Source organism: Embiotoca jacksoni, unplaced genomic scaffold, assembly GCF_022577435.1.
Source record: "Embiotoca jacksoni isolate LCO1_2020_lvr unplaced genomic scaffold, fEmbJac1.0.p SCAF_19, whole genome shotgun sequence".
Lineage (NCBI taxonomy): Eukaryota > Metazoa > Chordata > Actinopteri > Embiotocidae > Embiotoca > Embiotoca jacksoni.
The window spans coordinates 11877565-11900900 of NW_027185329.1; the positions used below are offsets into that span (position 1 = coordinate 11877565).

A 23336-nucleotide genomic window follows, 5' to 3' on the forward strand; every position below is an offset into this window, starting at 1 on the left:
CAACAAAATTGGAGGTTGAGATTCACTGTATCCAAGGTGATCGCCGTGGGGTTTTTTTTGTTTTATTTTTTTCTTATCCTTTCGTTCCTTCTTTCATGGAGTGGGTGGAGGCATTTCTGATCGCCGTCGTCCTACTTTCCACAAGTTTATCCTCTCGCTTAGAGAAATTGACATCGCTGTGTAATTCCCTGGCAGATTACTCACTGTCTGCTGGTCATTACACATGCAGGAGGAGAGGTAGAAAAGAAGAAGGAGCAAAGTTAGGTGGAAAATTGACGACGAGCTCTATTCTGAGATTGCACATGCTTCTTGCAGTTTTGTGCTAAATAAATAAGTTCTTCTTTTAGTGTTTACAGTGTGATTTTTTTTTTTTTGTGTTCTTTTTGTTTTACATGTATAATTAATATCTGGATATTCGACTGTAAATCTCAGAAGGAGTTCCTACTGAGCAGCCTCTGCATGTCACGGGGCCTCGGAGAAAAGAAGGGAGTGATAGTGAGCGAGCGAGCTGAGAGAAAGTGAGGACCTTTCGTTGGAAGAGGAAAAAGACAATATCCGAGGTTGTCAGGTCCGTTTACTGAGCGCTGTGATTCAGACTCCTGAGCTCCCCGCTGCTGCCTTTCATTCTGACTCGGAGGGAAAAAGTGCAGCATGTGTAGAGGGCCATTGTAAAGGAACTCGTACGAGAATAACAGGTTTTCTACTTTTATCTGATCCCTTCATCTGTCCAGTCCAGCCCCTTCCTCTGAGCTGTTCCCATCCACTCAAGTAAATGTGGCAGCATGCACCACAATAATGCCACCAACCTGTCCAAAAGCATGTCCTTTAGAGTTTTCTCATTTCTAAATAAATAATCAGTCAATCAGTGACTCCTTTTTAATTAATGTGCTCATGGATTTTTAATGTCCGGCCAACAAGAGCTTCGACGGATCCAAAGTATTTATAATGTATTTCTCTTACCTATGGTGTTCCCAGTGTTGATGGTTTGATATCATGCAAAGTAAAATGTCACTTAAAAAAAAAATACAAAAACGTTACGGATAAAGGATTTTGGATTAAAATTAATATATGACAATATATCATAAATATAAATAATATAAATCCAAAAGCTTAAATAAAGTAAAAATACAAAGATCCAGGTGCGCAGATTTTTCTCCTAAGCCAGTATTTAGCCGGCTGGAGCGCGGTCATCCTGCATCATCTACAAATGAAACGGATGAAACATACCAAAGAGCACATTTCAGCTCATCGTGTATGGGAGAGCTAAATGAAATAGAAAAACTAGAACCAAAACAATCAGTAAGTTAATCAATACAAAAATGTATTAACTGATTGTTAAAAATCCATTTTAGAGCAAAACAAAATTCTAAACATATTAGCTATTTATTTCCTTTAACAGTGATATTACCCAGACCGTCATCACTGAGCATGTCACCTTGGGTTTTAGGACACCGTGGCATTTTTTTTTTTTCTTCTATTTTCTGACATTTTTTAGACCACACTATTAATTGAGAAAATGTTTAACAGGTACATTCATGATAATAGTTTGTTGTTGTCCTATTTAAGATGGATTTCCTGCATAAATAATTGCACCAAGCAACACGTCAAACAGCCCCTCTGTAATCTGTAAGAGTGACCAAAAAGAAATGTTTCACTCGGTGCCAAAATAGGAAGTCAAAACAAGTGTGAATGTTTGCATTAAGAAGCTGCGATTGAATGAAATGACAGGGTGCATTAATTATACTCTCCATGTGTTCTCAGTCATCACCTCCGCTTTGATGCCACTCCAGATCAGAAGCTGCATCGATGGCAGAAGTTAGTGAAAGGTGACGTCCTGTCAAAACTTGAATACCAGCTGCTTTGTAATGGCTTTAAATCTTCGACTTTCAGTCTCCCACAAATGACCACAGTCTGGTCTGGTCCTCGTCATCTTTATTTTGTAACCCTAACCCCATCTGCAGCTGTTTTTGCAGCCCTTTGATTTTCCTTTTTCGTCTCAACAATTGGGCCAACTGGTTCTGTGTTGCACAAAAGGCTGCTACTTGTCCTCTCTGATGTGTGACAGCTTAACTGTTTCTCTGCTTGGCAAAGACTGAGTGCCGCAAACAAGCAGCAAAATCCCAGGCTTTCAGCTGGTGACCACCGACAGCCAGACTTCATAGAAGTGGATAATCGTTTATTACATGGGGTCAGAGGTCACGTATCGCCCAATAACGTCAGGCGGGGCATTCAGTCGTGGCTCGCTGGAGAGAAAAGCCGTTTGGCGCAGGGGAGCGGCTGTTGCACTTGTTTCCACAGAAGAAGAAAGGAGGGGAGTGACTGGAGAGTTTAAGAGTTTTGGGAATTGGGTTTACACCTGTAACCTGTCACTCAGAGCCTGTCATCACTGATCTCAGCCATTCATCATGTTCATAAAATCATCAATCTCATTTCTTCCCAGGAGCAACTGGTTGCAGATGGGGATCCATCCCTGTCTTGTTCCGCTAAGCGATACCTTCATCTGTTCCGTCTCGGTACTGAGGCAGCTTACATCCACGCTGACATGTTCCAATCTGAAATTAAAGCCTTTAGTCACTCCTCCTTTTATCCCAAGGGCGGAGCGTGCTCTTGCAATAAGCAGCGACATATAAATGTATCAGAGGGTCTTCCAGGTGATGAAAACCAGGGCGAGTTCACACCCAGACTAAATCATCTATCATGTTGTCGCACAAGAACGGACAGAGAAATCACACGCGCAAAACAGAAAGCAATGGGTTTGTCCACTGGCTGCAGCAGAGGTAATCTCCAAAGACTTGGTTTTATTGCCTGTCTCAGCCTTATAATGATGTTAGGACGCTGGGCTGCTTTGGTGTGTCGCGCTGCGGCTCCCCAGCCAACCTCCATTTGGCTTTGGGGAAGGAGCTGATATTGGCCGGCCTGCACTGATATTCCCCCTAACAGGATAAACCTCAGTTTACCTTGCAGACACACACATAATGAAAATATGCACCGAGAAACACAACATAGGCATGCGCACAATGGAGTGTGTCGACAAATACAAAACAATTAGGAGCTTATACGTTGTTCCCCAAACCTTCACAACGATATATTCAACGCTCAAGCCCAAGACTCCATGCTTGTTTAAAACTGCACCCTGACATCAAACTTTCCCCAAATCCAGGCTACTACCTCAACTATGTGTTTGAAATAATTGCACTGTTTTCTACTAAAGAAGTTTAGCTAACCCATTTACCATCTGTCCGATCATCTGTCTGCTCCCGTTTCCTGTAATGTTGGACTTGAGGTGTTCCCAGATCTACACGGCTCACTTGTTGAGAACAAGCTTCTTATTCCAGATAAGAAAGATGACTAAAACTGGAGAATACGGCAGGGGTTGTGGAATTTAACTTTAATAACATTATGAGCTTGGGGAGGGGCACAGTGAGGCTAAAGGTGTTTCATGCTAGTCTTCACAAACAACATAAAATAAATGATGCAATTACTTAAAGGGCACTACTCATCCCTCTTCCAAATTGCAGAGCGCTGACCACATGCGTCTGTGTTTGTGTGTGGCTGCTTTCTTTTGAATTTATCATGTCATGTAAACTCAGTTGCTAAACTCTTCAGGGGGCTTTTTTAAGAGTGCTCTCACAGACGGACACACACACACCCACCCACACACACACACACACACACACACCCACACACACACACCCACACACACACACACACCCACACACACACACTCCGAGCCCTGCTTTGGGGTTCAACAGTTCACATGGTCACCTCGTGAACTATCCTTCAACCTCGGTGAGACATCAGTGGTCCCTCCACTCTCCAGAGCAAAGGGAGGACTTAAATGAAATAATAAATATCCGCAGTATGGCTCCCACTCGCGCAACAGGCCATTCTGACCCCTCTCAGGACCTTCCAAACCAGGCAGGAAGAGCCGGTGAGGGGCTGGGGGTGTGAGGATGTTGGGGAGGGAGGGCTGCACGCTGCTCAGGTGACCCAGGAAATGCCTGGAAAAGGCTGGGGACCATCTGATTGTTTCAGCGGGGCCGCACGGTTCAGCACTGGTCAACAGAAAAACCGGAGCCTTGGCTGAGCTGGGGTGAGCCAAGCTAAGCCAGGCAGCTGGCAGACATCCCAGAAAGTATGTTTGTGTGCTCTGGACAAAGCAGGTCAGGAGGGCTGCGATCCAGGAGGGAGAGAGAGAGAGAGATATGGAAGAAGCAGTGAAATAAAGAGATCAAGACATAAACTGTGGAGGGAAAAGCAACAGACAGGACTTGAAACAAAAGAGAAACTCAACAAGAAAGAAAGTAATTTCTTCCTGTTGCTTGTACACTCAGTTTAGATTTTTGGCCTCGGAGCATGAAACGGAAAAAAAAAAAAATCAAACCGACATTTAGGACGGAGAAACAAAGGTGTAATTTCTAAAACTCTAAAGGAAATCTATAAGCTGCCTCGCAGAGCTTGAACCATTGCTCGCAACATCTTATTACGTGACCACGCAGTCATCCATCTCTCGCACAGTGTATATTATCTTTATCAAGTGATATATGGCAACTTTTTTTTTTTTATTTTTTTTTTTATCCTCCGATGTGTCCTTGACCCCAAACAGGAGACCGTAGGAGTGACGTCTTCAGTCCCAGATGCTGCGGTCTGTGAAAACACGGTGTGGGCGAACCCCCGCTCTCCGAGGGCTCAGGTTCAGAGCTGTTATAACATGAGAGGACAGCGGGATTAGGTGAAAGCATACAGCTGTGGCTGGTGTGTGCGTGTGTGTGTGTGCGTGCGTGTGTGTGTGTGTGCGTGTGTGGGAGAAAGAGAAGATAGAAAAAAGATTAAAGTGTGCTAGTGGACAGAAGGATGGAAAGATTGTGTTTGACACTTGTCTGCATGGAGATGCTCTCGAATGTGCAGATAGCCTGACGTACATACCAAATGTGTGTGTACGTGTGGGGAAGCGGCAGGTTAGTGGAAGGCAAAAAGAAGACGTAATTGTGCTGGTTCTGCTCTCAGGAATGCGTAGGAGTCATGTGAATGTGGGGGTGGTTGAGGGTGACTAAGTTCAGGTGTTCTTCACAAAAAAAAAAAAACACCCCAAAAAAATACAGATGTGTATAAACATGTAAAACCACATAGAGGACGTGCATGTGTGGGATGCATTCACACGCGCGTCCAGCACAGGTCTCGCTGCCTTCACCGGACAGCATTCACAGTCAATTTCCTCTCTCTGTTTAGACACGAATATAATGCAAATTAATAGTGGAGCATCAAAAGCGCACACAATAAAGAAACGAATATATTTTGTGCCCCAAAATAAATAGCCAGAATATCGTCCCTAATTTGATACCTTGCACACTTTCAAATTCGCAAAACTCCGATTTCACCGAAAGGAGTTCTGCAGGCTACAATGAAGCTTCGGCCTGACTTTCATGGGTGTATGTCTGTGTGTAGATAGCACACGGAGTGGAATAATTAAAAGAAAAACTAAAATGACAAGAAGGACGGGGGGAAAAAAAAAAATTAAAAAAATAACAGTCAAACAGCTGAAAACGCGGCAGCAGCGTCAAATAGTCGACCACATCCAGAGCTCAATCCAAACTCAGCTGTTTGCCAAAACTGGTGCCAGGAACCAAATATCCAACTATTTCACTTTAAATCGATGCCCAAACATGAAAATCCAAACCCATGTTCAGTCGCTGCTACAAACTGCACTAATCCAAGCACAGGAAACACACCGCTCCGTGCTTTTTTTTTTTTTTTTTTAAATGTCTGGCATCATGTTGTAAGACATTTTTTTTTTTTTTTTATATTTAACTTAACAAGAGTCATTCGATACATTTGTTGCACTCATAAAAGCTGTTTTTCATTTACTCCGCGCTATCACAGAGCCTGTCTGTTTTTCTAACTGGATCCGTCTTCTCCTCTGTCTCTCCCTCTGAGAGGCATCCAGGGACAGCCTTCAGTACAACGCATTTCTAAACAGCCTGCCTATGGGGGGTTAGTTTGTTTTACTGTACCAGCAGGAGGGCTGATGGGAGTCAACTGGGGTCAGGGCAGGCTGAGACTTCATAGCAGTGCTTTGACAGAGGGGCGTAGCCTCTTCAGACCCCACAGATTGCTGGTTCAATAACGGCGCCGAGCACCGCTCTCGGGGAGTTTCTATACCCTTTATAGAGGACGACTTTAATCAACCATGGTTGAGCTGTTTGTGTTATTGTTTTAAAGGAGTAGTAAGTCATTTCCTTCTTCCAGACTGTGTCAGGTTTTCATTTTGGTGTGTGGGGAGTGCAGTTGGACACAAAACTTTCCTTGTCGCCTCCGTATGAGCGACGGAGGAGGACTGTGGCTCGGGAAATTTGGTCAACTGAACTTTTAATTTGGAGGTTAAATGGGAAACTTTCCCGTTTCATATGAGAGTGGGAATAAAATGAGGATCTTATTAAAAATTCAAGCGGGGTGCCACTTCAGCATACATAAAGTAACTTTTTTTTTTTTTTTTTTTTGTGTCGGGATGTATTGAGGCCAGAGTTTTTACCCACCATTGTCGGCGTCTTGCGTTGTGATGTCCTGCCCCTGGAGGATGCGTGAGAGGAGTTTACAGTCATGGCGAGCAGCTCTTGGCAGATGTGAGCAGCTGGGCTCTGCAGAAGGGCTACTTAAAGGGGCCTTACAGGTGCGGTAATGAGCAGGTTTTTAAAATTCCCCCCCTCGCCACCTCGCTCCTAATCAGCCTCGGGGCTATTTTTTACCAACCCCTGCGGGCCCCTCGGGCTCATCCATTTTCCATTGCTCTGAGAGGACACGTTGTTTTCACCGAAACACACACGGTGACACAGCACACACACACACACACACACACACACTCGCGTACATGCAAATTCAGTGCACGCACAATCTCGCATGGAGGCGCACGTTGACACCTACAAAGCCACAGTCAAGACGGTTGTAGTCGCGTGTTCTCACTGTGTCGGAGGGTTTTGTGTTGGTTTAAAGTTTGCGTAGTGAAGGATTTTACTTCTCCCTCTTGAGACGGAGAATGAAAAATTCTACCACCTCAACTTCAGAACAACGCTCCCGTTTAGCATCCAGCAGGGGATTGAGGTTGCGTTTTGCACTCCTCACTCCCCTCCGTTACTGTTATGGCGTCTGTCTAATAACATTTTACGTTTGCACATGTAAGCGGAAGATAAAGATTTGTACTTTCAGTAGACACTTGAGTCTCTAAATTTGTTCGAGCGAAACCGATTTTTAACCAGTTTTGGATGAATTTGGTTGATTCACACCTCTGGCATCTGACTGGTTGCTTCTCCGTTGCAAAAAAAAAATAGGGCAGGATTTCTTCTCACGGGTAAATATTTAGTGAGTAAAATATTTAAAACTAGAGGCTGTGGTATAAACCTTTAAAATCGTGACAGTATAATATTCCTATATCTGCGGAGCTCAATGACAACATACAGCGGACACATCTTACGTTGAGAGATAAGAGAGAGAAAAATATGACATTATAAAAAAAAAAGAAAAAGAAAAAGGGTCAACATTTGGCATTAAGGTAACAAAGGCTCCGCCGCGCCGTCTCAATGACCTCCATTGACTCTACCCACATCTTTTCAAAACATCTTTTTCCAGCTCCTCCTCCCACTCCCTCCGCGCTCCCCAGCTTGATTGACACTGTGGAAGGTCAGCAACATGCGTCCTACAGGAGGATACATGTCAACACACAAACACACATGATGGTGGTCGTCCAGCTGGTGGAAAATCACGATCCTGTCAAGTCGAGGTTGAGTCGACGTGGCGCAGTCGGGCGTTACCATGGCAGCAGCAAACATTGGAGCTACATTAGGTGGTTAAAAGTTCGCTGGCGCCCGGCTCGGAGTGATTTGTCTCGGGCTTTTTGGTGCTCTGAAGTCAAGGACACAGAGAGGCTTCGGATTGATGACTTGATTTTTAAACATGACACATCAAAGTGTTTTTTTAGGATCGCAGTCTTGCGCTGGCATCATCATTAGGGTACTAGTTAGGCTCATTACTTGTGTAGTGGCATGTTTACTTCCCTAAAAAAAAAAAAAAAAAAAAAAAAAATCTATCGCTCCCATCTGTCTCTCGGTCTGTCTGTCAGATAAAGCCAACTATTTGTCTTTGGGTCTTTCGTCGAGTCTTTTCTCTTTCCCCTTAAAGAGTGAAACTGCCGAGCGCATTTGATCCTAAGGATGAAAAGATTGAAGAGGATTGGGATTAATTAAACAGTATTGCCTGCATTTGAAGAGCACAGTTCAAGGTTCAATGCGGCTCTTTCAATTTTTGCCTTCCGCCGTCACGAGAGTTTGAAGCTGCTGAAAACCTCAGATGATCTGTAACGCTTAAATCTGCGCGAGGCCTTTTCAAATTACCGTGCGGCCTATTAAAACCCAATTGAAACTTTGGTTTCCCCTGTGCACTTGAAGTTCTGAGCCGCGGCGGAGATGCGCCTACTTGTCGTCTCTTCCGAAACTCCACGAACCAGGGCTGCTATTTCCTCCAGCTGCGGAGCCTATAGCACGGGCACGTAGACTGTATATTCCTCAATGACAAAAGAGAACAGAAATAGGCTATTAATCCGGTCATTCATTCTCCAGTGACGGATTCATGCAAGGGGATGTGCACCTCCAGCTGATGGAGGCTCACTCCAGGAGCCTCAGGCTAGAGTTGTTCTGACACTCTTACCCATTAGCCTGGCATGCTGTCCGTGTGAGCGCCTGAGTTACTGAGTAGATTTAAACACCTACTCAACTCCGGTGCTCCTCAACGTGTCCGGACAGCGTCGGGGGACACAACATTTAACCACGCGGTGTTTATATTTGCGACGGAAACAACAGCGCAAGAGAAAGCGAGCCTCGAGCAACACGCCTGGTTATAAATTATATTCTTCTTGGTTTCAGCCAGTCCCACAACAAGACCAAAACCAACATTGTTTTGTCTGTCGGTGCTGTCGACTGGTTCTCGACTGAAGATTTAAGTCTTTGATGGAATAGTTTGACATGTGTGTTTATTCACTTTCACAAAATCCACCTGCCGGTTTGTTTGCTCCGAAGTGCACGAACACCCGTTTGTCGTCGTGCCGAGGGTTTTGTGCCGGACCGTTTCTTGGCTGGCGACAGCAGTCGCTTCCTGGAGACGGCGGTGGTTGCCTGGCAACTGATCTCCCAGCCAAGAAATAGTCGTGCTCGCAACGCCTTCTTTAAAACGGCGAGTTGATGTTTTTACACATCTGTCTTTGGTGTGACAAACGAGATCAAACGTGTTAACCGCGGAGCCGCGGGTGGACTACCCACATCTGCGAGTCACCTCTGGACCAGAGCGAGGCTAACTCTAGCCACCCGTTTCCAGTGTTTGTGCTAAGATAAGCTAACCAGCTGACGGTTGGAGCATCATTGGATGCTATTTGTTTTTCTGGCGGAGCAGTAAAATGCTGAACAGGAGCAAACAGTGCCGGGATCTTTGTCGGGGATTGTTTTCAACTGCGGATTAATGTGAATTTTCGAGCACATCTGAGTCTGACCCAAAATAAGCTACAGTACCCATCTTCATGGGTTTATTCAACATGTGTGGTTAATTAATGTGTTTTTAATAGTTTTTGGACAACAGCGGGGCTCTTTGGTAAACAAGGATCAGCTTACCGAGCTTTGACTGCACAGAAAATAGTTTTGTTTTTTTTCTTTCTTTCTGTGGGATCAGATCTTTATTGGTTTTGTTCTTTTTCTGGGATTTGTTGGCACTAAGAACAGCACAGAATATTAGCGGACATATCCCTTTAATACTCGCTCATGCGTTTCATCTGCAGCAGCTTTCACTAAGCTGAAGTTTCACTAGATTACTGCTGTAAACTGTTCAGCATGTTCCAAACATGGGCGCTTTTAATCTTTCAGCTTAATCATGAATTACAGTTTGCGTCATCATTTGAAGACTGAACTATAACATTACGTCTGTAATTAGTCACAGTGCTGTATTGTTGTTGATGCTGTTTAAATGATCGACTCTATTATTATTGACTTACCCCCGGTTAAATGACACCGATGGGTGTATTGAACGCCCACGGATGTGGAGCTAAAAATATAGTATTGGTTTTCTTAGAGTCGTTTTCAACGAAATACCAACGTTCACTGAAAGGAGTAGTTATTGTTTGTGTGTCTGGATGTGTGTGTGTGTGTGTGTGTGTGTGTGTGTGTGTGTGTGTGTGTGTGTGTGTGTGTGTGTGTGTGTGAGGTACAGCTTCAGTGTGAGTGTTTAGACATGTCACACCACCTGAAAAAAAAAATGAAACATTGAAAATGTATTATTACTGGAAGTTTTTGTAATTTTTTTTTTTTGGTGAACAGTTTACAAAAGTTTAAACTGACAAGTTGCTATTACAGAATAATGGTAAATGCTAAAGCATGTAGCAGCAGCAGCGTAAAGCAGCACCCCCCCCCCCCCCGAGTGCATTAAACTAACCAAGGATGTGATTCGTTCATCATGAATTTGGCAAAAAAAAAGTGTCATCTGTGGGACATCGTTTTCTTTCTTTCTCTGTTTTTAGTGGAATTTGCCCCTTTTTTTTTTAATGGATGTTTTCATCATCTGTCGTCAGTCTTTGTTTCTTTGTTCGACCATTCTAACTTTTAAATCACAATGTTAGCAGAAAAAAAACAAAAAAAAAAACGGTGTAGTGCTTCTTCTTGTCAGTGCGCCTGCTTCATGCACAAGTGCATTGCTTTTGCGCCGCCCAGCCTGTCTGGCAGAACATCGACTGGTGGGCAAAAGAAAATGCATCACTAACTGTGCAACGCTTGTAATTTTTTCCGGTGAATGTCCCCGCAGACACTCGGATAGCTCAGTTTGTAATTCTTCAAATGCAAGGCACTTTTAACCGTGGGCTACAGACTCAGTCAACATTGTGTTACTTTATTTAGCGAATGAAAATCTCTGAGATTATAACTTAAAAGTGCAGAAACAAAAACAAAATGTACTTAGTGTGGTGTCAAAAGAAGTACTCGTCATGCAGCCCGGCTCTTGTCAGTGTTATTAAATCATCATATTTGTTCCATTGCTGGAAGCAGTACTGAGTGCTGTCATTGGTTGAGGTGGAGCTAATTTTACCTTCTTTATAAAGGCTAAAATGCAACATATTTTTTTTTACATCATTTTATGGAAACCGTAATCTGAGAAGGAACTTGTGATGGCGGGCGTCAAATAAATGTGGCAGAAAAAAAGTCATACCAACACAAGGGTAAATTATTTATAACAATATTTACCTCAGAAATGCATTCAAGGTCGGCTTCAGTGAGTGAACATATTTGTGTCCGCAACTTCATAAAAACAACATACTAACTCGCTGTCAGTCACACGTCTGTTAACACTGACGGGGCATCGTATTGAGCGCTTATGGAACGCCGTATTGCACAGGCACGTTTCGCGGTGATAATGTCGATTAGCGTCAACTTGACGTAGCTCAGACCAGCCGTTGGGTTTGTAGTCTGCAGAGGCTGAGGGATGCAGACGCAGCAGCAGTTTGAGGAGCCAATTATTTCCCAGTTGCAGAGGCTGTGAGAATGCGCGGCTAATTATCGAAAACGGAGCTTGTTCAGTTGGTGAAAAGCTGCAGATCCTCCAGAACCCATTGAGTACCTAGGCTAATTAACGTCAGTCTTACAATTGAAAGAAAGGTTTTTAGTCATCCATTTACGTAAGATACTTTGATGTTCCACCTTAACTTCAAAAGTATTTAGAGCAGCTGTGATGTGAGTTTTGCCGCCGCCGAAAGGAAACAGAAGCGTGAGGGACCTTGAGTGGTGCGTGTCTTCCTGTGGGTACATATATTTAAAATGTTATCTTCAAAAGACTGGCTTTCTGAGACATAATGGGACCAAGATAACAGCTATATTTACTAAAGTGATTTCATGCAAAATTACCTCACTGCCAATGGAACACAAACACTGATTTGCCTAAATACACAAAACACACAACAAACGCGCACGCGCGCGCGCACACACACACACACACACACACACACACACACACACACACACACACACCTAAAAATAATTGCACACACACCACATCTGACTTGCAAATCTTGAACCAAGTCTGGAAAGTCTTAATATCACAAAATCACGCTATTCAGCCTCTCCAGCTTTAAAGAAAAATAAGAACGCTGCATTAAGCCCAAATGAGGAAAATGTGAAAAGGCAACACATCCACCGTAAGAGAGGAGAACACAAAACCTTTTATTCACACCAAATAGGGCGCAAAACGTGACTGCGGACGAGTGTTGGATTCTTGAATCAAAATCAGTCATGAGCTGCGGGACTAGAACTTTTGAGTCGGATGTTTACCAGGCCAGACATGTCTGCCTTCACTTTACTGGCGTGCAGGCCGGAAGAAGAAAGAAAGAAATTAAAAAAAAAAAAAAAAAAAAAGAGGTCATTAACACCAGTGACCTGTGTCCGTCCGGCTTATTGTTGCGGGATAATGGCTGGAACAAAATGGAACGGGGGGGACCTGTAACCAAGTGAGAGAAAATAAAGGGATTGCAGACGTCGGAGGGGAAAAGCTCGCAGCTTTTAGAGGTTCGCAGGGTGACCGTCTTTAAATCCCTCGTAGTTTTTATGAAAAAGGATGAGGTCAGACTTACGGCTGTTTAAGTCATCTGAGAGGGATTGAAAATGGTTAATGGATCCAGAGACGGAGCTGCGGTTTCGGTCGAAGGTTTCCTCCGTTCAAGTAGATCGGCCAGAGATGTGTCCCTGTCAGTCATCGGGGGAGGTGGGGAGGGGGGAGTGAAGATTGGGAATGATCCGGCTTTGCCGGCAGCAGCAATAAGTAACCAAACACAGGATAGATCTATTATCCCCAAATCTTAGTCGGGTCCTGCCGAGATATGAGCCGTCCACTAAGATCTGGATTCCACTTTGTGCCTCTGTGTTACCATTAGAGTAGAAAACGTTAGGACACACAAAGCGGTGCGTTGACACCAAGATTTACTAAGATCTCAACTGTAGGGTACAAAATTGCGTGTTTTTTTTTTTGCACATTTATTTTGCGCCCGTTTTGCGGGTGAGCATTAAGAGTCAGGGCCGGACCGGCCATCGGGCAACACCGGCTTTTATCCCCGCGGGCCGACGCACTTTCGGGCCGATACAATTTAATCTACAGGCCGCTTGATAGATAGAAAAAGAACGTGGGGCCCAGCGACCGGGCCCATAAAGCAGCGACAGCGGCTCATTTGGTTTATTTTCTTTACCGACGGTGGGCCCGGCCCAATCGCACCTCTGAATCGACCTCGGGCCTCAGTTTCCCCGGAGTCGGATCAAAGCGCAAAGGGGCGAAAAAGTTGAAACTTTTATTGTGTCCAAAATGAAGCGACAGGTTTACCGCCGGGGGCCGCAGAGGCTTCGACATCGACACCGCGCAGCAACAGGAACGTAAAGGGGGACAGCAGAGCCGTGAACACTGCAGGGGGAGGGACGAGGAGAAGGACGGGGAGGACACGGGGAGGGGACAGAGTGCGGTCGGAGCGGTAAAAACATGAACAGTCACTTCCAAAGAGCCGTTATGACGCAGATTACTTTAATCAGTGTCGACGAGAACAGCAGAAGCTTTCATGAAGTGACACCGTCGCATATCTGCCGGTCACTTAAAGTCAAATGTCACAGCTGGAAGCTCTTCTGTGATAAAAAAAAAATATATGTGTTTATAAGAAAATAACGTTGCAGTTCCAACAATGGGCAAGTAGTCTTCTGTTTATCATCAGCCAGATAGGGCGTTAACTATTATATAGTATTTTGCACGTTCAAGAAGAAATGCCCAATATTATATATCCATGCAGGCAGACACGCAAAATGGACAACTTGTGTTAAATTGCGCATTTGAAAGACGCAATCCTCCACTGCACTCCCGTCAGTAGATCAGCTTGGACATTATTTTATTTTTTTTATTTTTTGCGGGTGATGCGTTATTTTTTTTATTTTTTGCGGGTGATGCGAAGTTGATTTTACACACGCAGACCTCCAGTAAATCAGACCCCGAGTGTACAAAAGAGGCAGAAAATCCCAGCAAACCAGCTTTTCGAGAAATCTCACGCCGGCTCCTTTGGCATTCATTCAGCACTTGTATGGCTTCAATTATTTGCAATTTTCAGAAGTGCAAACACAAGGTCGGGCTCGTCGTTACACAAATGGAATATCAAACGACTCTGAAACAAAGCGGAGTCTGAGATTTGAAAGACGCGAGCGCCGACGCCAACGCGGCAAAGAATGCAGCTCCGGTGAAACCAAGCTCCTGTAAAGACGAGGGCACGTGTAATCACCGGCGCGGGCGGCGCCGAGGTGCGCCCGCACTCAGCGCCGTCGAAGGGACAGTTGACCGAACGAGGAGAGGACGGAATAATGCCGTGGAGGTTGTGAGGCGATCTGTGAGAAGAAGGAGCGAGGCCGGGGGGAGGGCGCTGTAAAATTTGACAATGAGGGATGAAGAAAAGGGAAACAAACAAAGTGAAGAGAGAGACGGAGGCGGCGGAGCTCTTCGGAAAGACTTTGGGCGGGTGAGGGGGGGGGGGGGGGGGGGGGGTGAGGCGGGGATGGAGGAGTCGTTGGCAGAGGCTCCAGTCAAACCAGATGTCTTCTCTCTCCCCCTCCCCCTCCCCCCTTTTTTTACCAACGCTGATCCTCCGCAGCAGAATAATAGGCAGAGTGAGTCAGTGGCTCTGTCTCCCGTCTCCCAGGGTGCCTGCGGGGGCCGTATTGATAATATCCCAGCCTGCGAGGCTCAATCCGCTCCCCGGGGCGCTCGGCGGCAAGTGGATGAAGAGTCCCCGGACGGTCTTTTGGCTCCACAGCTAGACGTATCGGCACAGGAAGAACATCTGAACACACTGTGAGTCAGGTACACGCGCACGCACACGCACACGCACACGCACACACACACGCACATGCACACGCACACGCACACACACACACACACACACGGGCGTGCGCACAAACCAGCCTTCCCCACACCTCATTTATTCTCATTTTGAGTCTCCTCTCTCGCCGCGGAAGCGAGGGCCAGAGAGCAGTGATCACAGAGGAGGAGGCGAGGAGGTGTACGAGGGAAGGGACGGACGGACGGGGGGGGGGGGGATGACAGCCCGCGTCAGGGATCGTCCTCATCGCTCCTCTCCCATCAGAAGCGCTAATCCGACCGGCGGAGTTGCAGACCGCCGCTCACATCCGGCTCTTCCTCACCACCTTGTTAGGAGCCAGATTTGGGGGGGGAGGGGGAGGAGGAGGAGGAGGAGGAGGAAGTGACTCCTCGCTGTACTTCCACCACAGGGCTCGTTCCCTCACATTAATACCTTCACCGCGCAGCTCCATTTGTTACGCGCCGCACTCAAGACACACTCTTCAGGGGGAGCCCGGGGCTGTGAATGATGGCCACATGCAGAACTGCGCTCGTCTGTAACCCCCCCGTGGCTGGAACAAAGTACAGTTGGCTCCTTGAATGCTGCAACCAAGGTTAACATCGGGGAGGTGGTGCAGCGCAGCGCGATTCAGCCGGCTCTGCGTCGAAGTGCGGGGGGGGAGGGAGGGAGGGAGTGAGGGGAGGGGGAGGTTTTTTTTTTTCGACGGGTCCGTAGAGGGCGGCGGGGCGGGTTCGTGGGCAAGGAGGTCACCGGTTCGAATTCACACGTGAATGAGATCGCGCTCGTCAGAATCCGTCCGGGGGGGGGGGGGGGGGGAGGTGAACGGGTAACTCGCCGCCCTCGTCGAGCAAACCGCCGCGGGACGTCACGTGACCGCCCCCCGCGTCCCGACCGACCGCTGAAGGAGGGCAGAGCTGGAAAAGCGCGCCTGCTCAGCACAACCGTTCCCCCCCTCCTCCTCCTCCCCCCGATGAATACGGTTACACCAACAAAAACAGTGGGGGGGGGGGGCGGCCCACGGGGCAGATCGAAGGAGGAAAAACGCCGGGAGGACTCGCCGCTCACCAACCGCATGAAACTCAAACGGGGCGAAGCGAGGGCGCGGTGACCAGCGCGCAAACGAGCGGGGGTTCTGGAAACCGCGCATTTGGACATTACACAGAAATAAACAAGCCCGGAGTCTCCCACCGTTGCGCATTGCGGTGACACAAACAAGATTCTAACATCAAAAGACGTGCTCACGCCGGCCGACGTACAGCCATATTTCAATCCGAAGCGAGCGAGCAGCCGCGCTGACGCTCGCAGCGGTAGACCGCACGTTTGAGGAGCGAAGCAACTGTCCCGACCGTGATCTATTGGAACTCCATCGACAACGAGGTGAGACGCCGCGTCAGGATGCGTCTCGATTCGTCTCAGCGGGTCACGTTCGCATAAATCAGAGCAGCAGCTGGATGTGAGGAAACGGCTAAACGCACACGCGCACGCACGTGAGGCCTAATCTAATTAACACAGCAGCGAACATACTGCATGTCAACACGCCGGACACACCGACGGGCCAAAACCTCATCGAGCGTCGATTATCTCTCGCACGCGAACGTCTCGGATTTACGGTCGACGAGTCGGACGACGGCGAGCCGCCGGACGGGTCCGCGGGCACTTCGAGAAGGCCCCGAGTCCCGACGGCCGGTCGACGGGGAGACGCGGCGTCTCGGAAAAAACGGGCGAGGCCCCCCCCCCGTGAAGGAGCGTCGGACGGACGGACGGACGGACGGACGGCCCGTCGACCTCCCGACGGCGAATGCGCTGGAACAAGGTCTCGTCTGCGGCGGCCGCGCGCCGCGCGGGACTTAAAGGGTTGGCTGCTCACTTCTTGGTGCCAGATACCGCGGGGTGTGGAGGGTGGGAGGGGGGGGGGGGGGTCTCGCGGAGTCCACGGTCGGAGCCTTTTGTTGGCAGCGAGCGAAGAGGCGACAGCATATACGGCGGGGGTGGTCGTAACGTTTTTGGCTCGTCGGTGTACAGCACAGCGCACGCTGCCATCACGCACGCAGCGGGAAGAGGGGGGGATACATAATCCGCACGCACGCACACGCACACACACACACACACACACACACACACCCTCTTGTCATACACGGGCTGTAACACAGTCAATATTTGTCTGATAAGAAAGGTCACTTTTGTCATTTGAAAGCGCGCAGACCACCGCGGGCTTCACTTTTAGAGCTCCTACAGGACAGGGAAAAGAGGGCGAGGCGTGCCTCCGGACACCTCGCTCAGCCAGTCGTAATTACAGAGTAAACCGCGCCGCTCTTTTCCCTCCATGTCATTTGAAATAGTGGATTAAGAGCAGATTTGAAGCCCGGCCATCTGTGTTTTGCACGAGAGTGCGCCTCCTTATCTCATCTGAACCATCCACCTCTCTCGCAGCTCCCAGTCGCTTTTTTTTTTTTTTTTTTATATACTCTCCAAACCGAGAGAGGTGGGCTTAGGGCCCTGAAACTGGGTCATGTGGGTGTTGCTTGGCGGGAAAAAAAAAAAAAAAAAAATAGGCTGGACACTGGCTGCAAAGCTGCCTGGACCACACGCAGGTAAGGGAGAAAGGGATAGAGCAGTGGTGGGGGGTGGGCGGTGGGGTGATGAGTAGAAAGGTCAGGACAGAACAGCGCAGCCCTGTTGCTGGGAGAGATATTTTTGGACAGCTCGCCAGGGTCGCAGCGCCAGACAGTCACTGCCCCTGCTCTCGCCTGGTTGCAGGGGCCAAGGCGAAGGCCAGAGGCCCTCAAGGTCGCGCCCTGCACCTCTTCTGCTGACAGAAGGGGAGGGGGGTGGGGGGGGGGGCGTGAGGGAGGGGGGAAGGGAAGGGAAGGGAAGGGAACAAGAACCTGTTCGGGATGGTGCCGTTGCAGGTCTGAACAAAACTGACGCCGTTCTCCTCGCGCGCGCGCGCACACACACACACGCACACACGCACGCACACACACACACACACACGCATGCACACACGCATGCACACATGCTCACACACACACGCACACACACACACTCACATACACACGCACGCACACGCTCACACACGCTCACACACGCACGCACACACACACACACACTCACATACACACGCATGCACACACACACACACACACGGGCACATGCACACATGCATGCACACACACACACACACACGGGCACATGCACACATGCATGCACACACACACACACACACGGGCACATGCACACATGCATGCACACACACACACACACACGGGCACATGCACACATGCATGCACACACACACACACACACACACACACACCAGTGCGGGGCGGCATTCAGGTCAAGATGGCACAAGAAAGAGCAACTGGGTTCACGCTGTTATTTTTGTGGCGAGTGACGGGTCAGGAGTGTCACCTGTCCACGGGGGCCTCCGCTGTGAAAGGTGACACCACCCCGACGTTAACCCAGATAGCCCGAGAGCTGCTTGAGTGATGGATATCAGGTGGACAGGAAGTTTTAAAACCATCAGACTTCAGCAGCACTGAGATCGTGTGCTTGTAATTAGTTCCGCTTGATCTCGCCTGTTTACTTATTTCACAACCGCTATCTCCACTGATTCTATCACAGGTAATTAAAAATAACACACAAAAACCACTGACGTTCCCCCCATCGAAAAGGCTGCTGACTGAATTATAATAGAACCGTCTGTACTCCATACCAAGGAATGAGAGGAAGTTATTTATACCTAAAGTTTCCATCCCCTGGACCGGTACCAGGCCTCTGAAGAGTCGTTAACGGGCTGCGAGGAAGCCAAACTCACTAAAGAAACAAATAAATAAATAAAACTTAAATTAATTTGTAGAATTCTTTGGGCCCTTTCAAAAATAATTAGCTTCAACTTGGCGCAGTCTGAGCTGCACCCCCCCCCCCCCCCCCAAATAATTTCCTTTGACATAACCAAACAACATTACTCCGAATCAGTCCACTTCAGTAAAGTAATCTGTGATTCTAAGCGTATTTTTGTTGTTGTTGTTGTTGTTTTTGACGGCGTCGTATTTAAAAGAGAGACCCCCCCCCCCCCCCCAAAAAAAAAAATTTAAAAAAAAGCTGACCGCAGGGCGTGTCCTCGTCTTGCGTTTGATTGACAGGAGCCGAACACGAGGCCCGCCGCGCCGCAGCCCCGCACGTCAGCAACCGGACCCGAGCGACACCCGCAGGTACGTCGGCGCGCCGCCCGTTTCCCCCGGCGAACGTCGGTTTGACGGTCGCTCAACGCGGCTCCAGGAGCGGGACGACACGCGGGTAAGTTTCGGCTCTCCGCGCCGAGCGGGCAGGCTGCCGCCTCAGAGCGACGCCGGCTCTGCCCGGGATCATGTTGATGCCACCCCGCTTTAGGCGGGATTGATGGCATTGAAATGAGTCGCCCATCTGCACACATGCCACAATGGTAGTCCTACATTATGAAAACCAAAAAATCTGAAGTCGGTTTTTTTTTTTTTCCTTCTCCCACGCGAGACGGGATTTACAGAGTAGATATTTATACTACGGCTGACAGAAGAAATGCAGCCCGAGCTGTTCCTGAACGGCTCGGGGTGAATACCATTCAAAAAAAAAAAAAAAAAAACGGTCCTCTTGTTTAATTACAGCCGGTGAACTTTAAAAGCAAAACTTCCTCCACCTATTAAAAAAAAAAAAGAAGGAAATTTCACGCGCTCTCTCTCTGAACTGTCCTCCCTCCGTTATCGAGGCTCGGTTTTGGACAAATGAAGAGCGAGCCGCGACTCTCCGCCGTCGGTGAAAACGGGTTCGCCGCGTAAAGAAGACATTTATATTTCACCACAACAGATGAGGGAAAACACCGTCGAGTTCGTTTGTTGAAACATTTTATTGCTGATGTAAAATTAAAAATCTCAAACCTCCAATGAAAAAAGTTCTACTCTGAAAATAAACACGCGTACAAATCGGGCAAAAAAAAAAAAAAAATGAAACAAATATTTGGCATCGTGAGTGGATGTTCAGTACACGGGAGGGAATTCAATCTGAGCAGTTTTCGCACACATCATCGCTGCCACACTTGTTCGTCCAAACTGATATAAAATGCACCGTTTTTTGTACCGTCTGCCGTCTTTTAAAAGTCTAACCATCATCTCGGCAAGTGGTACGCCGCGTCGCGTGACCTACTCGACATGAAACACTCGCGTTTCCATCGACGCGACGTACTCCGTTCGGCCGAGGTCCTACGGTAGTTCATGACACACTGAGCACAAATACAAACCCAACTGAACACATGGAGAAAGATGTGCTTATTATTGGCACACCCCGCGGTGACCCCTCCCCCCCCCGGCACTTGAACCTACGGGGTGGGGGAGGGGGGGGGGGGGGTGGAGGTGGTGGGGCAAAAGGCTGCAGCTGCTTATCTCAGCTGCAAATCGCCGCCGTCGCCCGGCCCGGCCCGGCCCGGCCCGGCTCCGTCCAGCGTGATCGGCAACAAAACGAAAAGCGAAGCGCGTTCTTCTCGAGTGCGGCCGATGCAAAGGACGACATAATTAACGACAACACGAATTCTTCAAGTATATTCCGAACGCGGCGCCATCGGGGGGTGGGAGTGGGAGGGGGGGGGGGGGGTGGTGTCTAAAGGGACTACAGATTCTAGGCATGCGGACACTACGAGCGCGCGGGCCGCCGTCCCGGGCCTGCGACGGACCGCAGAGTGCGCGTTCTGCGGTCTCGGGACCGGCGGGTGCTCTCTCTCTCTCTCTCTCTCTCTCTCTCTCTCTCCGAGAGGTTCGGCCCCTTCACGCCGCGGCGTCGGGAGTCGGGCCCGTTCTCCAAAGAGGCGGTCGGGGGGCCCGGCTCCGCCGCGCCGACGGTCTGAACGCCGCGGGGCCGAGCGGCGCCGCGCTCTCCCGCGCGGGGAAGTCGCGAGGCACCGGCATTCAAAAGTTAAAAAAAAAAAAAAAAAAAAAAAACGTTTTCGAGTTCTGCGGGCAGCGCCGCCTCCCCCCGTCGCTAATCTGAGCTGCCGAAACATCAACATAAAGTGACTGTTGTCAACGTAAAGCCTCTGATATAAGTTAGGAAATAAATACAAAAAAAAAAGAAGAAAAAAAAAACACCAAAAAAATGAATTACAGAAATAAAAGAACTGATTCCAGCCAGCAAAAATAAGCGTTTTTACATCCAAATGAGGGATAGCTTTGTTTAAATTATTCCATACCTGCATTCCGCATCAGCATTCACTGCATTCATGGAATACCTTACAAAATAAATAAGTACATAAATAAATAATCCTTGCATTGTTTAGTATTTGTTATTCTTTCCTTTTACAGTACCGTGACTTGTAACTGTACAGTGAGTATATTACAGCAATTACAATGAGAAAAGAGGAGGGGGAGGGGGGGGCACCCGTCTTCCGGTGTTACTGGGGCTGAAGGGAGGGACTGAAGGGGACCGCCGGTCTGCTGGTCTGAGCTGAACTTAAAGCGAACGACGCCCCGCAGTAATCCCCAAATCATCCGGCCTTCGCTTTGTTGATCTTCCACAAGAGGACCGGGCCGAGGCGAGGCGAGGCGAGGCCCCGTCCGGCGTCCGGAGCTGCACCAAATTCAGATCCGTACCGGGGCCCGCTAAGATCTGGGTTTTGGCTGGGAGGGAGTCCGGGGGGAGAGGGGGGGGGGGGGGGTTGAGGTCAAAAGGCGAGGTGTCAGAAGCCAGGGTTGCCACGGTGACCTCAGAAGTGGCCCATCCTGGCGGCGAGAAGGCTGCGGGAGCGTGGCACGGCCGAGGAGATGCGGCCAAAGCTGGACGAAGGCCACTTCACGATGAACTGGGAGGTCACTGGCAGCAGATACCTGGACAGACGGACAAGAGTGAGGGACGGAGGGATTAGGGGAAAGGATGAACATAATGAGAGGATTAGTCATGCAAAGGTCACAATTTAGAGGTCGGGGCGCCTTAGCAGGCACCGAGACGGCATACAGCCCACTTTTTCACATATTGATTCTACCATCTACGGCCGTCTCCCTGTGCACAATTCAACTTTAACAACAGCCTGGCGGGTTCAAGATATTATGACACCCCATCAACTTAGAAACAAGAAAAGGGGGGGGGGGGGGAAACCTGGACATTTTAACTGTGAGATCCGTATGAGCCGTAGCTTCCTGTGTGCCTTTATGGACTAATCAATTTTGTCTGCAAAATGTCAAGACTATGGTGTAAAATGCTGTAGTTTTTCGTTTATCACAGACCGAGGAGTCTTGTTTTTCTGACCCAACAATCCGAAACCCAGAGATGTTCCGTTTTCTGGTTAATGTGTGACAAAATAAAGGCATCAAATCTTCAAAACTTAAAGTGGTAAAAGTAATAAACATTTGGCATTTTGTCTTAAAAAAAAAAAAAAAAAGATATGACAGTGATTTTAAGTTCTGTTGATCAACTAATCGATTCATTATTGCACTTCTAATAGTGTGCAATGTTGCAAATCTAAAATGCCCTGTACACAGCGCTCATGGCTACAGTTCTGTGTCAAGAGTTTCTGTGCAGTGGTGACGTATCTGTAATGAATCCTACTGAACAAAAATCGTTTTGTTTTTTTTTTAAATTTCTTTTAGAACAACTAGGCTTTTCAACTTTGACCCTTACATATCATGAACAGAAAATCCTCACCTATCGTTCCGAGGCATAGACGTCAGTACCTTTCTAAGACTTTTCTATGACACCTTCCACCGAGACATAGCAGTGAGGCAGCTCCTGCTAACAGCGTTCCAGTACCTGAGAATGAGACCAGCGTCAGGTTGAGATAAGAGTCCGGAGGGGGCTGAGCCCTGCTCCCAGCTGCCTTAGTTAGTGGAAATGAGTCAGATATGGTTGTCAGAGCAATGTCAGATGAGATGATCAGACCCTGGACAAGGTTAACTGAAGGTTATGCAAATGTCGGGGGGGGGGGTTTACTGTTCAGAAGGGCCGAGAGGGGAAGTTGGAATTCTTCCCGGACTGATCGGTTTTGAACCGCGAGTTACATTTATGGGCTTTTTCCAGCTCACTCCTGATAATATACATATTATGTGACCTTATTTCTACATCCTCAGCGAGGATCTTTAGCTGGTTAAAAAAAAAAAAAAAAAAACGCATCTGAAACTCTTTCAGTTAAACGAGTCCAACGGTCAAAGGAAACAGTCCCGCTGGAAGAGTTTAAGATGTGACAATCTAATCAAAAGGGAGCCACTGGGACTGAGGATTACAGACTGAGGAAATAATATCTTCTTTTAAGCTCGTGCACAGATAGCACAACTTTTGCCTCTGACAGCCCTCGTTCCTTGTGAAATAGTTCTCGGACAAATTAGCCAGAGCAGCTTCCTCTGAAGTCGACCGGAAAGAAAAAAAAAAAGAAAAGAAAAAAAGGCATGTCGCTGAGGGCATCCGTTTCAACGCA

At 48.0% G+C, this 23336-nt stretch overlaps 2 long non-coding RNA genes across 2 annotated transcripts; one reads left to right on the plus strand and one right to left on the minus strand.

Annotated features, from left to right (window-relative positions):
• The first annotated feature begins 14688 nt into the window (after nucleotides 1-14688).
• LOC138200640 (uncharacterized) lies at nucleotides 14689-19897 on the plus strand. The gene is made up of 2 exons (XR_011178415.1): nucleotides 14689-14880; nucleotides 19054-19897. It is a non-coding gene; the product is annotated as an uncharacterized lncRNA (long non-coding RNA).
• Nucleotides 19772-23330, minus strand: LOC138200639 (uncharacterized). Its single transcript, XR_011178414.1, has 2 exons — nucleotides 22571-23330; nucleotides 19772-21756 (listed from the first exon to the last, which is right to left on the minus strand). It is a non-coding gene; the product is annotated as an uncharacterized lncRNA (long non-coding RNA).
• Nucleotides 23331-23336: the final 6 nt, after the last annotated feature.